At 40.4% G+C, this 15,483-nt stretch overlaps 1 protein-coding gene across 1 annotated transcript in view; it reads left to right on the plus strand.

The window, feature by feature from the left end:
- The first annotated feature begins 11,795 nt into the window (after positions 1-11,795).
- Positions 11,796-15,483, plus strand: part of LOC108267094 (DIS3-like exonuclease 2) — a 33,105-nt gene continuing 29,417 nt past the window's right edge. The window contains exon 1 of the mRNA XM_017471063.3: positions 11,796-11,902. The gene's annotated coding sequence lies outside the window, so the exon portion shown is untranslated. The remainder of the gene's footprint in view (positions 11,903-15,483) is intronic.

Below are 15,483 nucleotides of genomic sequence, written 5' to 3' on the forward strand. Positions count from 1 at the left end.
CACACCAAAAACTCTTTCAAGGCAGGTAAGTCGAAGAAGGCTCTAAGATCAAGAAGAATAAGAATGGAAGTAGTGCCAGAATTGGAGGCCATCAACAAGTCATTGGTAACTTTGACCAACGTTTTTTCAGTACTGTGAAATTTATGAAAACCTGACTGAAGGGGTTCAAAGAGTTTATTCATTGTAAGATGATTACATCGTTGAGAGGCAACAACATGCTCAAGCATTTTTGCCAAAAATGGAAGATTTGAGTTGAGATGAATATTGTTAAAATCCTCCACAAAAACATTTTTTTTCGGTACAGGTGTAACAGCAGCAGACTTTAGTACTGCTGGAACGACCCCAGTCTATAATGATTTATTTATAATACAGAGGATAGTAGGGCACCAAACATTGAAGCATGATTTAAATAGGCTTGTGGGAATTGGATCAAGCAAGCAAGTGGTAGATTTCATGATGGATACCTCCCTTGTGAGAGCCTCAGAATCAAAACGTGAGAAATGAGTGAAAGAAACACCAGTGAACCCAGATGGACGAAGGAGTGAAGAGGCAGAGTCAGGTGTAACAGAAATTTCTTTGCGAACATTATCAATTTTAGAATAAAAAAGCTGAAGAAAAGAATTACATAGCTGCTGAGAAACAGGCAAGGTGGTACCAACATTAACTTGAAGCAATCTGTTTATGGTTTGGAACAAGTGTCTGGGATTATTTTGATTGTTTACAATAACCTGAGAGAAATAAGATGATCTTTCAGTCTCAATTAATGTTCTATAATCACCTGAAAATCCTTCCATGCTTGATAGTAGACAAAGATGTTTAGAGAGGATGAGACAGCAAAACTGCGCCTCAAACCGTGATGGGCATATGGTTCAGGACGTAGGAATCTAGAGTCTCGACAGGGTTTGTAAGAGTCTATGGCTGGACAATAAGCGCTCTGTTTTAAAGTCAGAAGCTGGCATGTAATGTACCTTAAGGCCATGGTCATTAAGTGCACACTCATAGCTGGGCCAAGGCGTTGATACTCTGAAGGGTATTGTGAGCACAAAGTCGTATAATCCACATACACAGCCAGACCGAGGTGTTGATTCCCCCTTGCATGCTGCAGGTTATTCCAGGTGGAACACAGAAGTAAAAACAACAGTCCAATGTATATAAAATGGCACCACCACATCGCAACCATAGGGGCACTGAAAACAATATAACTTAAATAACTCGCTGTTATTTAAAACAATATGATCTAAATAACAAACGAAAACAAACAAAACGGTGACAGAAGTGGCAGGAAAACACACCAGTGTACCCTGTCAACTGGAACCGGAAGTCGGAAGAAGGAGTTTGGGAGCCCTCAGAGATGAGGGCGCCACGTTGACCTCTGGCTGTGGTTCGGGGGATGAGGTCATCGCGTTGCCCTCGAGCTGATTCTTGGCAGGTGAGACTACTTCGTGGGTCTAAAGCTGGAGGTCTGGAGATGACGTCACCACGTTGACCTCTGGCAAGAACTCTACAGGTGAGATCACCTCATGGATCTCAGACTGGAGCTCTGGTGTTGAGGTCTCCACGTTGACCTCCAGCTGTATCTCTGCAGGGGAGACCACCTTGGGGGTCTCAAGCTGGAGCTCTACAGGGGAGAACACCTCCTGGGTCCATGGCTGGAGCTCTGGAGATGAGGCCACCTCGTGGGTCTCTTGCTGGAGCTCTGGGGAAAAGGTTGCCATGTTGACCTGTGACTGGGGCTCGGAAGCTGAGGCCGCCTCATTGACCTTATGCTTGAACTCCAGAGATGAGGCCACCTCGTGGATCTCTTGCTGGAGCGCTGGGAAGGAGGTCGCCATGTTGACATCCAACTGGAGCTCTGGGGAGGAGGTTGTCTTGGAGGTTGAACAGCCTTGCAGGTTCACTCATGAGACTGGCCATCCCCAAATATTCATCCAGGTTGGAGGTGTACTCTGGACTCCCAAATTCCTTTATCAATAGTGCCACAAACTGAGTTAAATTGTGAAGACCCTTGGATTCTGTACCTGCCAGACGCTCCGCCCACTGATGGGCTTGGCCACCGAGACGGGACAGTATGAATCCCAGCCAATGCCTCTGGTCAGGCTTGGGGTGTGCGAGGCTCAAAAAATGTAATTGGCAGTTGAACAGAAAATACACAGGGTAGCCGATAAATCCATCGTAAGACTCTGGGGGATTCATGGCAACCGACTGAGGAAGCTTGATAGAATTGATTCTCCGTGTTGTGTTCTTTATTACCTTGGCATGATATCTCCTTCACGTTCCTGCCGCGTCCATGTTATCGGCAAAGTATTTGTAACGTAATGAGGGTTAGGACAGAAGCAAGTGCAGGTATGGCAGTTTAATAAAATAAGTCCAAGGGATCAGGCAGAAATCGATAAACAAAGATCGGCAGAGGTCAGGCAAACAGTCCAAACAAGGCAAGGCAAAAACAAACTTAAAACCAGAATAAACAAACAAGGTATCACGGCTTGGTAACAGCAGAGGCAAAATATAACTGAGCGTATACTTCAGAATGGCTGTGTGTGAAAGTCTCTTAAGTAGCATGGTGTCATTGATATTGTAATTGGGAACCGGTGTGTCTGATTTGTTCTCAAGAGAAGGTGAAGTGACAGTGTGTAGCTTTGGGAGCTGTAGTCGTCTGCCATGTTTATATTCCTTACCCATTCTTATGAATGACTAAGGGAATTTGGCTTATGTGTTACCTCATATTTATACCCCTGTGAAACAGGAAGTCATGGTTGAACAATTTCCTGTTTCACACAGATGTACTGAAAATGTAAAATATCAGTGGGAATATACTTCAGATATATTTTTCTCATATGAATTCATATAGGTGTCAATAATTGTTGCACACCTATATTTAACAAAGTTTCTTGTGATAAACCTGTGTTTCTTTGATATCCATGAGAGCATAGTATTGTTGTGATTTTTTTAATTTACAATTTTTTAAAACAAATGATCAAAAGGTTAAACAATTAAGTCATTTTTTCACAGTCATCTTTGCACATATTTAGAAAGCATGCAAATATTAGTGGAGGGGAGTGTATGAACTGATTCATATGGAGTTTTGAAAGAACTTAGAGAGACCTTAGAGTGTCTGGATAGAACCTATAGAAACAAAAGATAGTGCTGTTTAATGCAGATGAAAGAGATGGATACAGCTTTTTTTAAATACATTATTCAGGAAGATAGATCTCCAGGAACAGCATTGGCGAACACTGAACCAAAACACGGGTGGTTTGGGTGAAGCTTTTTATTCCAATGAAGCAGAAGCGACACCTGAATCACTTGTTTAATCAGTTGATCCTGGCTTTCAATAGACTCAGGTGTGGCTTCTGCTTGGTTGGAATGAAAACCTGCACCCACACCAGCCCTGTAAGAATACTATTCAACACCGCTGCTCTAAAACAATTAGTAACACTGGAAGGGAAAACGAATTCAGAAATGAGAGCAGATTTTCTACAAAGTAGATCTTGCATGGCTGATTGATTTTAGTTTTGTAATCATTCAAAAAATCTTCTTATAGCCTAGGCCATCTTTATGTAGGGCAACAATTGTTTTTTCAGAGCCTCAGAGAGTTCTTTGCCATGACGTGCCGGGTTGAACTTCCAGTGACCAGAATGAGGGAGTGTGAGAGCGATGACACCAAATTCAACACACATGCTCCCCATTCACACCCGAGACCTTGTAACACTAACAAGTCACATGACACCGGGGAGGGAAAATGGCTAATTGGGCCCAATTTGGACATTTTCACTTAGGGGTGTACTCACTTTTGATGCCAGCGGTTTAGACATTAATGGCTGTGTGTTGAGTTATTTTGAGGGGACGGCAAATTTATACTGTTATACAAGTTGTACACTCACTACTTTACATTGTAGCAAAGTGTCATTTCTTCAGTGTTGTCACATGAAAAGCTATAATCAAATATTTACAAAAATGTGAGGGGTGTACTCACTTTTGTGACATACTGTATATATTTGCGATCTTGAAAAGTGGGTTCATTATTATTCTGTACTGCGACTCTGAATGGAGCAGATGCTTTCAGTTTGTAGCAACTGAACTAAATGGTTCTTATATAAAAAAAGAAAGATGACACTGGGGGTGGTGCCGTGGGGGGCAAGGGTAATCGGTGTATGGCCGAACAGAACTACATCTATCGCAGCAAGCCTAACACTTTGTAAATATATTTTGCCTTTTTTGCAAATATTTTTCTCAAATTAGCTCTCTTTTCTTCACCCATGTTGATAAGGAAGCTTCCTTTTCTCTGCCTCCTTCTTCAGTTTTTCTTTACTTTTCTGCCTTCTCTCTCTCTCTGTTTGGCATCGTGCCTTTACTGACTATATAACATACTATAATATAACAAGGTTACTTGCCTGTCTGGAAATTTAACGAACTTGAGTAACTAGTATTTAACAACACATTCCCTCTAAATCAATTTGAAATCTACCGGTGATAAGCATCTAAAATCCTGATAATATTATGAAAAGGTTAGCAGAAGAGTTAGTGGTTGAAGTGAGATGCATCGCGATATTCAGAGTTGCAAGATGGCGGCAAACAGTAGCGCAGCACCTTCCGGAGCTCCCGGTTCAGCTTTTAGTGTTTTGCCGGTTTTTCCATCTATATAGAAGGATAGTGAGGGTATGTGTGCAGGGAGGTGTGTGCGATACAGCCCAATTGATCTCTGTGAAATTAACAGTGGATATGAATCAAAACTAACACTGAACTTGAAATCAGAGCTGGGCAGGATGAAGCTTCTGAGGACAGTGGCATGGCGTTGCAACATACGCCGGCTCAGAGGCAGGAGTAAGTGGTGTGCTCAGAAGCAGAAGAGGGGCAAAAGAGCCAGCCTGCAGGCTAAGCTAAAGGCTAACAACAATAGACTGGTGATTCCGTCTCTTTTTTTAGCCAATGTTCAGGTATTGGATAACAAAATGGATATACTAAGGCTGTGAATGAATGTGTACAAGGAACTGAGGAACTGCTGTGTACTTTTATTGATGGACACATGGCTTAATTGCAATGTCCTGAACTCAGCACTCTAGATTAGCGGCATGCTACTCCACAAAGCTGACAGGAGTGCGCTTCTATAACCCTGTTGTGAATACAAAGAAATCAATACAAAAGACAATCACAGTGTTGCCCAGTAATGCCCTGGATGACTGCAGAGGTCAGATCTCTTCTGAAAGCATGAGACAGAAAAGAGCCCAGGCTGATTATGCTTTTAAGATACAGAGTCACTTTTCTACAAATGACCCCCAGAGCATGTGGACTGGCATAAAGAACAGAAGAGACACTGAATGCCCTGGTGACCCGTCTCGTCCTGATGCTCTCAACGCTTTTTATGCTCACTACCTGGTGAGCAGCCACCAAGTGTAACCACAGAAGATGTTAGGAGGGTCTTGCAGAGAGTTAAGCTACAGAAAGCTGCAGGCCCAGATAACATCCCAGGCAGGGTCCTGAAAGACCCTGTCTTTAGCATTCTGTGCACATCAGCTATCAGAGGTACTGACTGACAAAGCAGTTGTCCATCATGCTTCAAATCTGCCACCATCATCCCTGTGCCTAAGACCACTACATTGTCTCGGTTGAATGACTAGCATCCGGTAGCACTCGCCCCAATAGCGATGAAGTGCTTTGAGCAGTCGATCATGACTCAAATCAGTGCGAAAATTGATGCAAGCATTTGCCCTAATCAGTATACATACAGAAAGAACAGGTCCATTGCAGATGCTGTCTCATCGGTTGTACATCTGGCCTTAACCCACCTTACGAGCAAAGACACCTATGCCAGACTGCTCTTTCTGGATTTTAGTTCTGCTTTTAATATGATTATTCCACAGACACTGATACATAAACTGGATACTCTTGGACTAAGCTCTTCACTGTACAACTGGATACTGGACTAGTTAACCAAAAGATGATAGTCTGTAAAGATCCATAACATTATTTCCTCCCCATTGTTCTCAACACCGGCTCGCTGCAGGGATGTGTCCTGGGCCCACTGCTGTACACTCTGCTGACATATGATTGCTCTGGCAGACATCCGACTAACCATATTGTCATGTTTGCAGATGATACTGTTGTGGTGGAACTCATTTCACAGAATAGCAAGTCAGCTTACAGATTAGAGGTGGAACAACTGATCGTGGACTTCAGAAAGGCCACCAGGAACCAACCCCCTCCCCTCTGCATCTAGGAAGCTGAGGTGGACATTGTCTCCAGCTTCAAATACCTGGGGGAACATATCAATGACAACCTCAATTGGAAAAAACTGCAGCAGCCTGGTAAAAAAGGCCCACCAACAGCTGTACTTTCCAAGGAGGCTTAATTGGGCTGGATTGGGAACTACAGTCCTTACATCTTTTTATAAGTGTGTGGTGGAGGGCATCCTCACCTCATGCGTTACAGTATGGTATGGAAAATGCTCTGTTGCAGATAGTAAGGACCTGCAGTGTGTGGCAGAGAAGATTATTGGATGCAGTCTCCCGGTAATCAATGACACATACATCAGCAGATACAGCAGTAGGGCCTACGACATTATGATGGACTCCTCCCACCCTGCCAACAGACTATTTGTCCTTCTCCACTCAGGCAGGAGGCTGCGCAGCATCAGAACTTGGACGACCAGGTTAAAAAACTGTTAAACTCAAGCCCCCAGAAACCCCCCGCTGTACGTCCCTGGTTTTCAGCCTATACTTAAACACTGAGACTATGTCTGAGTCCCGAACACTAATTGGAAGGCTGTTCCATAACTGTGTGGCTTTATAAGAGAAAGCTCTTCCCGTGCTGTAGCCTTTACTATTCCAGGTACCAACAAATAGCCTGCAACTTTTAATCAGAGGATGTTAGTGTTTCTGTTTCAACCCTTTAGTAGTTAAAAAAAGTCATATAACCATTTTCCCTCACATTTACTGACTGTGTGAGCTAGCGTTTGGCATAATTGAGTGCTGTCAGCCATTAAGACTCGAGTATTACCACGTATTTTGCTGATTGGTCTCACCTCCGGTCACTGAAGATAAAATACTACACTCTGTTCACTAAAGATACAAAATTATAACACTACTGTTTTCTTTTACTGATGTTCAGTTACGGAGTGACAAACCATTCCAAGTGGAGAATTATTTGTGGCTAAAGAAAAAAATGTTTGTGGCTACAGCCCTGTCTCAAACCATCATATCACAAAGTGGATTCTGGGTTGAGTGAGTGGCACCGAGTGGTCTGAGCAAGTGGAGCTCAAACTTAAGAATCTTAAGAAAGATGCTCTCTGCTCTCTGCATTAGGATGCTAAATTAAACATTGATACCATTAACTTTTAGCCCTCCGTCAATTTCTTACCATTGAATATACAAATAATACAATAGGCTTTATATTTTATTAGGTGTAATCCTTCTGGACCCAGAAGGACTTTGAGCCAAGTCAAAATTAACCACAAGAAAAATAATATTTCATAAACTAAATTTAACCTAACTAATTGAACCAACCTTCTATAATAACCTTTATCTAGGTTCTATATAGCCACAGGAAGAAGGCAGAGGCCCATAAAATGGGTGTTGGACAAACAGCACCTTCTCTCACTCCCACTCAGGAGCTGCCACTGTCCCTTAATCAAGGGAGCAGTTCCAGGGGGCAGTTCTGATCTCATAGTAACTCTGGGTGGTCTTTCTGTTTCATCATGTACAGCAGTTAAAGACCTTGGAGTGATTATTGACTCCAGCCTATCATTTGATGCTCATGTAGATGATATTACTAGGATAGCCTTCTTTCATCTCAGAAATATTTCTAAGATAAGAAATATATTGTCACTACATGATGCAGAAATATTAGTTCATGCTTTCGTCACCTCTAGACTAGATTACTGTAATGCCTTACTGTCTGGATGTTCCAGTAGGAGCATAAACAAACTCCAGTTAGTCCAGAATGCAGCTGCTAGAGTCCTAACTAGAACCAGACGATACAACCACATCACCCCGATCTTATCCACACTGCATGCACTGGCTCCCAGTGAAATCTCACATTGATTACAAAATACTTTTATTAACCTATAAAGCACTAAACGGTCTTGCGCCACAGTATCTAAGCAACTTTTTGGTTTTCTATGATCCGCCACGCCTACTTAGATCAAAAGATGCAGGCTATCTGACGGTACCTCGAATAGTGAAGGCTACAGCAGGGGGAAGAGCTTTCTCTTATAGAGCCCCACAGTTATGGAACAGTCTTCCAATTAGTGTTCGGGACTCAGACACAGTCTCAGTGTTTAAGTCTAGGCTTAAAACGTATTTGTTTACTCAAGCCTACCCTGTCTAGACTTTCTGGTATGCTAAGCACAGTACTAATAATCTTTTCTCTCCCTCTCTGCTTCTGTCAAGCCACACACAATTTTATGGAGATACTAGAGATCCTGATCCTCTCTGCTCTCCAGACCTGCCTGATCCGTTTCGGATGTCCTGCCTCTAGATGGAGCTCTCATCTACTCCAATTCCAGATTGCTGGGACTACGGCTGCTTCTAAGGCCAAACAGACTTCATATAAATCCATAATGAACTTTTTCACACTATCTGTTGTGACCCAGATGATGACGGGTTCCCTTCTGAGTCTGGTTCCTCTCAAGGTTTCTTCCTCTTAACATCTTAGGGAGTTTTTCCTTGCCACCGTCGCCACTCAGTGGCTAGCTCAGTTTGGATAAATTCGCACTTTTAATATGTGTATACCGTGTTTATATATTTCTGTAAAGTTGCTTGTCTATTGTAAAAAGCGCTATACAAATAAAATTGAATTGAATTGAAAGTTCATCAGAGTCGATGGCCACCCATGATATAAGTGGCTTGGTAAAATTTATGTGTAGCATATTAGTAGTTAGACTTGTTTTTTTGTTTGTTTTTGTTTTTTAAAGTTTCCAGTGTTTTAAGTGATTTATCCTTAAACAATCAAGATGACCATAAACAATGCCACGGTCTTTTAAAATAACTCTTTATTGGCAATGTTTCACTTGTGTATTATGCATGTTTATTGTGTTTTACTGTATATGGTGTGTACTGTAATCTTAATTGTTCTGCCCTTACTAGATGTTCCTTATGTCTTTGTATATTAGTTGTATTTGTTTGAGAATGTACATGATTTAATTTTCTTACAGTTGCTGATGGACACGTCATATTACTAAACCCTCCTGCAACAGAACATCCTGCTAGAGGTGAAAGTGATGATTGCCTTCAGGTGTTATTTGTTTTCTAGACCAAAGAGCATTAGTAATGAGCACTGTAGGATGACGATGAAGAGACCACCTCTGCTGTGAAAGAGATACAAAATGAAGATGCTGGGAGGCCCACAGAGGTTTAACATATAATGCATTCCCCTTTATTTATTTATTTATTTATTTATTTATTTATTTATTTATTTATTTATAGAATTATTATTAAAACTTTGTCATTGTCCCCTTAAGGTTTATGGCAATTCCTGTACAGAGGAGGGTCCATCTACCTCCACACAGAATCTTGGAAGTGTAAAAAATAGTTTGCAGTTGACCTGATTAAAAATATTTGGTCTGTGTCTGTATTACAGACATTTATAATATCAATTATATTGAATTATTATTCTGTTTTCCTGCAAAAGGACCTGAATAAGGTCCATCTTCAAAGACAAATTAGAAAAAGTGACATGGAAATTGACTTTCTACAACTTTAAATGGAGGAAAAAAAAGCTGAACATAAAAAAGTCCAGACTTGAAAGTTAATTGCTGAAGCACTGGTTAAAGGTGGACAAAGTGTTTACCTACTGATTATTATTATTATTATTATTATTATTATTATTATTATTATTATTATTATTATTATTATTTTATTATTATTATTTTTTTATTATGGGAATTATTGTTAAATGGTAAAGCAATCAATTCAAATGTCTTTTTCAATTACAGAAAATTAAGAAACAATGAACCTCAACTGTTCACTTTTTTTAGTCATTTAATCAGAAATTAATTGGGCAGATCACATCCTGAAACACCCTGCAATCTCTTTGCTTCACTGAGTTCCTTTTGACATCTTCATCGATGGTTCATCATGGTTTATGGCAAGGGAACTGCGCAAACTTGTGTAGCAACCATTTGAGTGCAAGGCTGTACTGTGTGAACCCTACACACCGTTTTCTTTTCCACATGCTCTGCATCACCCACGTTACATACACAAAACACCCTGTGGAAAAAAATGAAGGGCAATGCATAAAATGTGCTCGGTGTTACGCACTGATCCATGATGCATCAACGATGTTAACGATATGAGGTTTCAAAATATTACATTAACGATTCTCGCGAAAAATGGTAACACTCTCGCAAATATTCATCTGGGTACGAAAAAGATTTCGTATAATCTGTGCTTCCTCATCCACTGGATCTTCTTCAAAAGGACACGCTACACTCCATCAGCTCTCTGAAACAAACTAACCCTGGAACATAACCTGCTCCGGACCAGGTTACTGGTGGCCTTGCTCGAGACCAGCAAGGTTTGAGCGCCGGTGCCGCTCCAGGAATTGGGCATCGGCCCAGGCTTTTTTTTGTGTGGAGCTCTGGCTTCAGCCCTGGTGGAAATGATCTATCAGTCACTGCATGGACACTTCCACAACCGAAATATAATTATCACCTATAAATGACACTTTTACTGTCAGAATAGTTCCACATTTTATTCAGTAATGTCACATGATCACTGAGAGAGAACACTTCACCCTTTAAACATCAGATTATTCATAGTTTAAAATATTTATGTGAACACTCAGTATTGCATACCCTGCTCTGACTCTTTAAAAGTGAATTCCTCCAGTCTCACACTGAGATGGAAATCCTCTACAGTTTCTTCATAAATAAACACTTTAAACTGAATTTTATTCACCAGGCTTGAAGGAGATGTGACGAAGTTTAATGACTGTGTGTATGTTAACTTGTACAGACGTACAGCTGTGATTGAGAAGAGATGGATAGAGATGGAAGCCACTTCTGCAGCACAGTTGAGGAGACAACGCAGGAATGAACAAACTCCCTCACAGAAACTGGGATTTATAAAGAAATACTTGGTGTGAAATTGGGCGTGTATTTACAGAAGTTTTGCCCCATGTGTAGAGCCATCAGTAACAATTTAGAAACAGTAGGAATTAGCGGCACCCTGTGGATGTGTAGAGAATTACAGCTAAATGTACAAATCACTGCTTTACACTTAACATGCAGGCCGAATATAATACGCTGCGGCGTGCGGTGTGAAACAGGCTTTAAATGAAGATGCAGGTACAGCAATAAAATCGGGGAGGATTGGCAACACATAGCCCCAGTTTGATACACCAAATTTGAACTGACATGTTTCGCGATCAACGAATCATTAATAAAAAATAAATGTAAAAAACCCAAACACAATCTGTTCATTTGTATTGTTTGTGTTGAGCTAATATATAAGACAATGAAACCGTGTCGCTGCAGCTGAGATGACCTGCTGAATATCCTGAATATCTGTATATAAACTATATCATGCCTGGGTTAGGAAAAAAGGACCTCATAAGACTGGCACACCGGGAACGTTCCCGAACTTCCCAATGGCCAGTCCGCTCCTGAATAAAACTGATAGGTTACTAAAACTCCTCAACATCCCACTCACAATAACTACTGAATATATTTTATTCTGCTTTTCAAGGAAATTTACGATGAAACCCGAGAAACTTTCTGCAAAACGCAATAGTTTTTACACTTCTTCTCCTCCTCCTCCTCTTCTTCTCCTCCTCCTCTTCCTCTTCTTCTCCTCCTCCTGCTCCTCTTCCTCCTCCTCCTCTTCTGCACACTGAACCGGGAAGGAAGGAGGGAGAAGTTTGAACACCGAGTGGAGTAGAAGTAAACAGAGTTTTTAACCTTCACACGGTGAGTTCATTACAGATATTATAATACACTAATGTTATATAAATATTACAGCGTGGTTTAAACGACTGAGATGAGTTTATGTGTTAATACAGAACTTTTAATAAACTCGTCGTGAAGAGTTTGTGTAAAATGTCCGCTGTGGAGAAAAAACACCGACAGTAAATAGTTGTGTACATTGCTGTATAGAAATACCGGCCTCTTATTTTAGTAGTGTTTACTGTTTTTATTGGTTTTGATGATAAATGTGAAATGGTGATGTATTTACTAGAGAAAATATCTTTAATGTAGTGAGGTTGATGTCTCAGGATAAACAGCATAGTAGACTGGGTGTAACCTGGCCAGGAAACAGGGCTGTAGCCAAGAAGATTGATTTTTTTCAGCCTGGGACACACTGGAATAAAGTTGGTGTGACGTTCGATATTCGCAGGTATGCGGAAATTAAGAGACAGTCTTTAAAGTTGTTAAACACGACGTTGTTAAACACGTTTATAACTTCAATAACATTTTAAGGGAATGATTTACAGTCATATAACCCACTGTAAAGTGTTCGGATAGGTGTCAGGTATGATGGACACCTTTTAATTTTCTGGTATTTATTAAAATAAGCTATTAAATCATATGTAAATTAGACATGTGTTTCACTACCGAATGGGTTCAATAGCATTTGAAGGGAATAATGTACAGTCACACATCCAAGTGTGCTGACACAGGTAGACGGGTATGCTGAAACAGGCATGCTGAAACAGGCATGCTGAAACAGGTAGACAGGTATACTGAAACAGATAAGACAGGTATGCTGAAATAGGTAGACAGGTATGCTGAAACAGATAGAAAGGTATACTGAAACAGATAGACAGGTATACTGAAACAGGTATACTGAAACAGGTAGACAGGTATACTGAAACAGATAGACAGGTATGCTGAAACAGGTATACTGAAACAGGTATGCTGAAACAGATAGAAAGGTATACTGAAACAGGTATGCTGAAACAGGTATGCTGAAACAGATAGAAAGGTATACTGAAACAGGTATGCTGAAACAGGTATGCTGAAACAGATAGACAGGTATGCTGAAACAGATAGAAAGGTATACTGAAACAGGTATGCTGAAACAGGTATGCTGAAACAGATAGAAAGGTATACTGAAACAGGTATGCTGAAACAGGTATACTGAAACAGGTATGCTGAAACAGATAGAAAGGTATACTGAAACAGGTATGCTGAAACAGGTATGCTGAAACAGATAGAAAGGTATACTGAAACAGGTATGCTGAAACAGGTATACTGAAACAGGTATGCTGAAACAGATAGAAAGGTATACTGAAACAGGTATGCTGGAACAGGTATGCTGAAACAGGTAGACAGGTATGCTGAAACAGGTAGACAGGTATGCTGAAACGGTTAGACGGGTATGCTGAAACAGGTAGACAGGTATACTGAAACAGGTAGACAGGTATGCTGAAACAGGTAGACAGGTATGCTGAAACAGGTAGACAGGTATACTGAAACGGTTAGACGGGTATGCTGAAACCACCAGCTAAACTTTTCCTAATATTATCAGTATTTTAGACGCTTATCGCCGCTAGTTGTCTAACTGATCGAGAGGGAATGTGTTGGTAAGTACTAGTTACTCAAGTTCATTATATTTCCAGACATGCAAGTAACCCTGTTATATTATATGCATATTATATAGCCAGTAAAGACACAATGCTTAACAGAGAGAGATGGCAGAAATTGAAAGAAAAACTGAAGAAGGAGGCAGAGAAAGGGAAGCTTCCTTATCAACATGGGTGAAGAAAGGGAGCTAATATGAGAGATATTTGCAAAAAAAAAAAGGCATTATATGTTTACAGAGAGTTGGGCTTGCTGTGATAGTTGATGAGATAGTTGGTGTTCTGTTCGGCCATACACTGATTACCCTTTGCCCCCTATGGTACTACCCCCACAGTTCAGTTGGAGAACGTTCAGTGGCTCGATAAACTGAAAGCATCTGCTCCGTTCAGCCTGAGCTGCTGAGTCTCAGCACAGAATAATAATCACCCACTTTTCAACATCGTGAATATAGTTATACTATATACATATAGTAACTTTCCCCTTGTTATCTAATATGGTAAACTTATTCCTGCAGCCTAACTGATATGAAGAAATTCTGAAAAGATCATTAAAATCTCAATTTATCTTTTTAAAATGAAATTTATAAGGCAAGAATGATAAGCTTTGAGAGTAAAAAGCCAGTTCAGCCAGCAGTGCTGCAGTTTTTTGGAAATAAAGTGCTGCTGCCAACTTTACTTTTAATTGTGAGATTAATAGTTTTACTGACTTTACAGTAAGAGATGTACAGTGGGTGTGTCACTACATTTGTGGATGGTAAAAGTCTAAAACTAAAAGTTTTTGTTCTAATTATATCTATAAATGTAAAAATACAATGCCCTTAGTTTATATTAGTAGTATCATTCTCGTATTCATTATTGTGACCACACACAGTCTGTTTACAACGTCGACCAGGGTGATAAGAATATGGAGTTAAATTAAAGTTAGTAAAGTAGTTAAAGTAGTAAAATTAGCTCTTTGGTGATCTAGCCCTTTTTGACATTCGAGCCCCTGAGGAACTCTCTGCACGTTCCTGTCCACACATTCATAACTTAATTAACATTCACAAAATACAACTTACAACAGAGCCCCTAAGGGGATATTGTGGTGAAAACAATAGGAGATGGGAGGAAAATTTATATTTCTGTGGTTTTGCGTTCCCCTGAGAAACTTTTTTTTTTGCGTTCTCTTGCAAAACTTTGTGTTCCCCCATGGTTGAGTTCGAACATTTACATTTATTCATTATCAGATGCTCTTATCTAAAGCGACTTACAAATAAGAAAATACAAGCAAAGCGATATATTAAGCAGAGAACAATACAAGTAGTGCTACTGTACAAGATCCATTCATTGATTTCCATCAGAAGCAAAGTGCACAGAGTGGAGGTGTAAGTGCCAGAGGAAGTTTTTATTTATTTATTTATTTCATGGGTTGGTTAGGTGTTCACGGAACAGGTGGGTCTTTAGCTGTTTTGTGAAGATGGTGAGAGATTCTGTGGTCCAGATTGAGGTTGGAAGTTCATTCCACTACTGAGGAACAGTTAGTGTGAAGGTTCTTGAAAGGGATCTTGAGACACACTGAGTAGAAACTACTAAACGTCGGTCGTTGATTGATTGCAGATTGCGAGAGGGAATGTAAGCCTTCAGGAGAGAGTTGAGGTAGGAGGGTGCTGTTCCAGACAAGGTCTTGTAGGTGAGCATCAAGACCTTGAATTTGATGCGGGCGGCTACAGTACTTCTGGTTTAATTTCTCGCTGGTAGCAGGGCAGTGGTTTAAACATAACACCTTCACAATGGAGCTGTTCATAGAGTTTTATTTTGAACTTGGACTTCAATAAAGAAATAGTTAGTGGTTAGTTCAAGGTGGATTTTACACACTTTGCGGTTATAGTGCCAATAAACTACACGGCCAACGCAGTTTAAAGTTCTACACAATGATCATTTTAAATAAATAAGTAACAAAACCAACACACATCAGGGTTAGTTTTTATA

The sequence above is a fragment of the Ictalurus punctatus genome, chromosome 7 (genome assembly GCF_001660625.3).
Source record: "Ictalurus punctatus breed USDA103 chromosome 7, Coco_2.0, whole genome shotgun sequence".
NCBI lineage: Eukaryota > Metazoa > Chordata > Actinopteri > Siluriformes > Ictaluridae > Ictalurus > Ictalurus punctatus.